At 35.0% G+C, this 6812-nt stretch overlaps 1 non-coding gene across 1 annotated transcript; it reads right to left on the bottom strand.

Moving 5' to 3' along the window:
- Positions 1-6469: 6469 nt before the first annotated feature.
- Positions 6470-6576, bottom strand: LOC133833679 (small nucleolar RNA R71). Its single transcript, XR_009893047.1, has one exon. It is a non-coding gene; the product is annotated as a small nucleolar RNA R71 (small nucleolar RNA).
- Between the last annotated feature and the right edge of the window lie 236 nt (positions 6577-6812).

Raw genomic sequence — 6812 nt, 5'->3', positions numbered from 1 at the left:
TCTGCATTGTATACAAATGGAAACATTCTATAATGGGCTCAATTCTTCCACTCGCATGGTGTTGGATGCTTCAGCTAATGGGGCTATTCTCTCTAAGTCCTACAATGAAGCCTACGAAATTTTGGAAAGGATTGCAAGCAACAATTACCAATGGTCCAATGCTAGAGCCTCAACAAGTCGAAAAGTGGCTGGTATACTTGAAGTGTATGCATTGACAGCTTTGACCGCTCAAGTTTCTTCAATGAATAACCTTCTCAAGAACATGAGTTTGGGGGAAATGGTACAACCAGCTGCTATGGGACAAGTTTCTGATGTGTCTTTTTTTATTGTGTTGATGGGCACACATTTGAGAGTTGTCCTTCGAGTCCCGCTTCAGTTTGTTATGTGGGGAATCAAAATTCCAACTGTAATAACCAATATTCGAACTCTTATAATCCGAGGTGGAGGCAGCATCCAAATTTCTCATGGGGGGGTCAAGGAGCTAGTTCAAGCGGAGCACCAATGCAAAACAAGCCTACATATCCACCGGGGTTTTCTCAACAACAACCAAGAGCTCAACCACCTCCTCCTCAAGTGTCTCAATCAAGCTCGTTGGAGAGTTTAATGAAAGAATATATGGCCAAGAATGATGTTGTGATTCCCAAGCGGCATCCTTGAGGAACCTTGAGATTCAAGTGGGGCAGCTAGTTAATGAGCTAAGGAATAGACCTCAAGGCACCTTACCTAGTGATACCGAGAATCCAAGGAGAAATGGTAAGGAGCATTGCAAGGCGGTTACCTTGAGGAGTGGTAAGAATCTGGAGTTGACTAAGGATAATTCTAAGAGAAACAGTGAGCCCACTTCAATCCAAAGAAGTGTGGAAAAGGAAGACAGAGTTGTAAGTTCAAAAATGTCAAATGTTGATCCTGAAGCAATTGTTGCAGCAATTCCTCAGCAAAATGTAACAGAGAAGCCTATGAGCAAGCCACCTCCACCATTTCCTTAGCAATTTCAAAAGCAGCAGCAAGATGGTCAATTCCAAAGATTTTTAGATGTTTTGAAACTGCTTCACATCAATATACCGTTGGTGGAAGCTTTGGAGCAAATGCCCAACTATGTGAAGTTTTTGAAAGATATTTTAACCAAGAAGAGGAGGCTTGGCAAATTTGAAACGGTTGCTTTGACTGAAGGTTATAGTGCTATTTTGAAAAATAAAATTCCTCCAAAGTTGAAGGATTCAGGCAGTTTCACAATTCCAATTTCTATTGGGGGACGAGAAGTTGGCAAAGCTCTTTGTGATTTGGGAGCTAGTATTAATTTGATGACCATATCTATTTTTAAGAAGTTGGAATTGGAGAAGCAAGGCCAACTACACTCACCTTGCAATTAGCTGACCGTTTTATGGTGCATCTAGAGGGAAAGATTGAAGACGTCCTAGTACAAGTTGACAAGTTTTTTTTTCCAGTGGATTTTATTATTCTTGATTATGAGGAAGATAGGGATGTACCGATCATTTTGGGGAGACCATTTCTTGCCACCGGGAGGACGTTGGTAGATGTTGATAAAGGAGAGCTCACCATTCGAGCTCAAGACGAACAAGTCACATTCAAGGTTTTTAATCCTATACGCCCTCCTAATGAAGTTGAAGCTTGCTTGGCCATAAGTGCTTCTAACTTCAAGTTGATTGAAAAGATGCATGAAAAGCATAGCAAGGGAGTGAAGAAAAAGATCCCTTTTGAAGAAATTGAGAAAGGTGGTGAGCCATGGATAAGTAAGGAAGAAGAACCATCTCATTCTCCAAAGCTACCGAAGAAAAATAAGCATAGAGGAAAACCTCAATTACAAATGTTGGAAGTTGGGAAAAGAGTGTTTTTCTCAAACTCTATAGTGAAATCAAGGTGTGATGGTGGGTTCTTAGTGAGCAAGGTGTTTCCCAATGGCGTGGTGGAATTATATGATGAGCATTTGGGGAGAGCATTTAAGGTAACAAGGAAATGAGCAAAGTTCGGGGGAAGCGAGGTTGAGCAATACCAAACCTCGGTTTCCCTGAAAGATCCTTAGAGAAAAAAAAATTAAGTTTTGGTTGCTCTGGTTTTTGGAGGATTCATTTGTAAAGCAACTCAAAGAAAGAAAGAATAAAAATGCATTGTAATAATAATAATAATACAAAAAAAGTATATATATATAAATGTTTTTAGTTATTTTAATTTTAATTTTTGTTATGTTAATTTCATTTTATTGTAATGTTGTTTTTGGAGTGGTATTATGTGCTTTTGTGTTTCAGGTGTTAAGAAAGCAAGCATATGGTCTTCTGTAAGTAATTTTTGGATCTGATGCTTTTGCGAACTCTTTGCTTCAGCAAACAGGTAGCAAAAATTTCCGAAAAAACAGAGGGGTTCCGTCAAAAATTTTGCTGAAGAAAAATTTTGGCAATTTTGAAATAGACACAATTTGAACGGGGCGTGGTCTCACTCAAATAATAATAATAATAATAATAATAATAATAATAATAACCCCAAGCTACTCAAGACCATACCCTAACCCGAATGCCCTCATTCCTTTTTCTCTTCGTGCCTCTGTCCTTTTCCCAACCCACCACCACCATTTTCCTCACCTTCGAGCACCACCGCCTGTAAAATCAGTACCAAACCCAGCTTTTCCTCCCTCCTTCCTGCGAGATCCCCGAACCCAGATTGAGAGTCCCCAAGCATCTTCCTTTGCTTCCCATCGCCCCACGAGCCCCATTCGTAGCCACTCCGAACTCCCTGTCCCAGAACCCAGCCGCACCTCGCCTTCCGTGAGCTCCGCCCTTCTGCAAGAAACTCGATCCCATCATGCCCAGAAATCCCTGAGAGAATCCATCCAAAAAAGTGAGAATCCCAGGAGCTCCATGAGCATCATCGAGAAATCTCCATCTGCAACTAGCTGCGCCTCACCCAAGCACCAAGTGACCCAGCTGTGCATCTGATAACTCTACAAAATAGAGTTATTTTACCATTTTTTATGTGTTAATTGTTGCTTAGTTCTTTAGTTTTTAATTGATTTGTTAAGTTTTTAAGTAATTTTACATTTATTAGTCTTATTGTAATTTTCTAGATTTTTATACATTTTTATAGTATTTTATTATAATATGTTGTAGTTTAAATTATGTGTAATTAATATAGTTTAGTTAGAAGTAAAATAAAAGTGCAATTTTGTTGATCTTTATTGATAAATTAAATTAAGTTTTAATTAAGTATTTTCAAATAATTAATATGAATTATTTATAATTGAAAATATTTGATTGTTATTTAATTTAATTTTGTATGGTGTAGGAATTATGTTGTATCTTTGTTGTGTTTGAAGAATAAAGAGAAAGAAAGAAGATTGGCATTTGTTAAGAAGAAATAGCAAAAATTGGCATAAGGCCATCTTCTTCAGCAGGCCCACACCAAGGCCCGAAGCACCCCACGGATTGGGCCGCACCTGACCAGGCCCAACCACATCCCTCAGCCTTCCTGCCAGCCGCATGGAGCTTCCTCAACAAAGCTCCTTCACGCCTACCAGCTTCAGCGCCCAAGCCTCTCCACGTGGCAGCATCACCTTGACTCCAAGCTCAGCAGCTCACGCATCACACCCAACGCCCTCATCTTCAGCAACTTGCCTCCTTTCCAGCAGCTTCAATCTCCATTTGGCCAGCTCTCCACCGAAGCCCAGCCCAGCCCACGAGCCCAACGTGCCTTCAGCAAGCATTTCGCCAGGCCCAACACAGGCCCACTCCATTCAGCACCCATTCGGCCAGCCAAGCTTCTCCAGCTTCGGCCCAATCACACACCACAGCCACCAAAAAAAAAATCATGTTTCTTCCCAATGTTTTTTTCTTTTTACTCAAATATCAATTCACTCTTCCCTATTTTTCTTACCTAAATAAACTTTCCTAATTCATTTTTTTTACCCTAGTCTTTCACTAATTTTCCATCCAACCAAACATTTCATCTTTCCAATACCCTTACACTTACTCTATGTATCCTACCACTTCCCAACACAATTAAATTTAATCAATTTAGTTATTTTAATTTGATTAATTTAATCTCCATATTTTGCCTATAAATAGAGTCTTGTAAGACCATTTGGGGGGCTCTTCTTCATATTTTCAACATCTTCTACACTTCATATTTTTCTCTCTTCTTTTCACTATTTTCTCTCTACCATTTTCATCTTTTGAAGAGCATGTCAAGTATGTTATTTTGTAATTTTTATTTCAATCTAGTTATGAGCTTCTAATCTTTTTCAAGATTATTAAGATGATGATGAAGCAAAATGTAACTAAATAGTATTTTTTGTTGTATGTTGATTTCCCATTTGCGCAACATTGTTTATGGATTTTTCTATCAAAGATATGCATTTTTCATCTATTATTGATTGTTAAAGCATATTACACTTAGTTCTTCATTATGCAAAAATATGATATTCTTTGATTAAATGTTTTTCATTAAATTGTTCACATCTAATTCTTAGAGCATAAGTATCATATTTTTCCTAAACATAATCTCTTTGATTTTTTGTAGTTTCATTAGGTTGTAACACAACTAATGCTTAGAAATTATATTTTATATAAGTGAAGAAAAATCCTATATTTTTTAAAGTAACTTGTGCTTGAATAGAAAATATATTTTGAAAAAATATATAGTGTGATTTATTTCAACTATATCTAAACTTGGGAATCAATATACTTATAAATACTATTGAACTTGCATTTTGTGGATTCTAATATCTTAATAATCTTATTTTACATATCTCATTTGAAAACCATTTTTCTATTTAATCTTAAATCTTTTTATTACTTGTCTTTTATTTTTCTAAAACAAAATCTCATCAAATATTTGGAACTAGGTTAGAATCTTCTTGCTTTGTTTGAAATAGTTTATTTTGATGTTAGTCAACTCCCATGGGTTTGACCTCGTACTTACATGAACATTATATTCTGAAACGATTCGTGCACTTGCGAGCATAAATATTAAAACACCATCTTTTGGGCTCAACAAGTTTTTGGCGCCGTTGCCGGGGAGTTGCAAGAAAGAAACGATATTTCTACAAGGTAAGTAACATTCTTCTACTAGTTATTTTATTTTTATTTGCACTATCATCTAAAAAAAGTAAAGTAAAAAATATATATATAAAAAAAAAATCAAAAAAAGAGTAAAAATCAAGAAAGAAAAAAAAAGTTATACATATATATATTTATATTGTTATATATTATATTATATATATTTCTTGGTAGTTGATGGCATTTAGTGCCTCCTACATACTTATTAGTTGAGTGCATTTGTGCCTCCTAACCCTTTTTCTTTTTCTTTTACTTTTTATGTTTTTTTTTAGTTGAGTGCATTTGTGTCTCCTACATACTTGATAGTTGAGTGCATTTTTTGCCTCCTACATACTTGAACAATCTATCTCCTCTAGTGATGGCATTAGTGCCTCCTAGCTTTTATTTTTTGTTTATTATCTTAGTTGATGGCATTAGTGTCTCCTAAGTTTTATTATTATTATCATTATTATTATTATTAGTGTTGGTTGATGGCATTAGTGCCTCCTAATTTTTATATAACTATTTACTATTGCTATTGTCATTTTTTTTAATTATCGCATATAGTTAGTTGTAATTTTATTGTTTAAGAAAATACTTGAAAAAAAAAACTAAAAAACAAAGCTTGTTCTTTCAACATAAGCAATTTTTTCTTAAAGGAAATTTGGCAAAGTTCTCATCCACGCTTATTAATTAACCTCAGGGAGTTGTTATTAAGTTGTGAGTAAGTGGAATCAAATAGGCCTGGGAACAAGTTAAACAAAAAAATAAAAGATCATAAAAACCATAAAAATCATAAAAATCATAACAAAATATATATATAAATATTATAATCTCTTCTTGTTATAAGTATGCTCTGTGGTTGCGGTTCTAACTGATCTTCCACATCAGAAATTTGTTTTCTTGTGATTGTTTTTGTTACTTGGTGAAATTTGTGACATTGTATGCATCATTGGCATCGTAGTTCAAAAAATCGTTTGGTGAAAAAATTAGTGTCTTTATGTGAAATTGAAAGTGTTTTTGAAAGTTTAAGCATAATGGAACAAGAACTTAATGTTGTGCAAGAAAAAACTCTTCTTGAATATTTTTCACCTATTTTATCTAATGCTTCGTCATGCATTGTTTTGCCCACTACTAATGCCACTCATTTTGAACTTAAACCATCAATCATTCAATTGTTACCATCATTTTATGGTTTAGAAAGAGAGGATCCGTACATGCATGTAAAAGACTTTTTGGAAATTTGCTCAACCTTTCGTTTTCAAAAAATTTCAGATGAGTCGATTAAACTTAGGTTGTTTCCTTTTTCTTTAAAAGATAGAGCCAAAGCTTGGTTAAACTCACTTCCAACTGGAACCATAACTACTTGGGATCAACTTTTTAATAAATTCCTTGATAAATTTTTCCCCATGTCCAAAACTGATAATTTAAGAAGAGAAATCTCCGAATTTTATCAAAAAGATAACGAAGAATTTTATGAATGTTGGGAAAGATTTGAAGATTTATTATTAAAATGTCCCCACCATGGTTTTGAAAAATGGAGACTTGTAAAATTTTTTATGATGGTTTAATCCCTTCAAACCGATAAATGATTCAATCTATGCATACCGAAATTTTTTTAAAATTGCAAGGGCAAGAGGCTTGGGACGCTCTTGAAGAATTGTCTGTTAATTCACAACAATGGAATTATTCTGAGCCCAGGTCTAGAGCCAACCCTTCACCGAAAAGAGAAGGAAAATATGAAATAAAAGAAGAAAGTGATTTAAG

This window comes from Humulus lupulus, chromosome 4, assembly GCF_963169125.1.
Source record: "Humulus lupulus chromosome 4, drHumLupu1.1, whole genome shotgun sequence".
Lineage (NCBI taxonomy): Eukaryota > Viridiplantae > Streptophyta > Magnoliopsida > Rosales > Cannabaceae > Humulus > Humulus lupulus.
The sequence above is the reverse complement of the archived record's forward strand: the minus strand, read 5'-3'. Positions and strand labels throughout refer to the sequence as shown.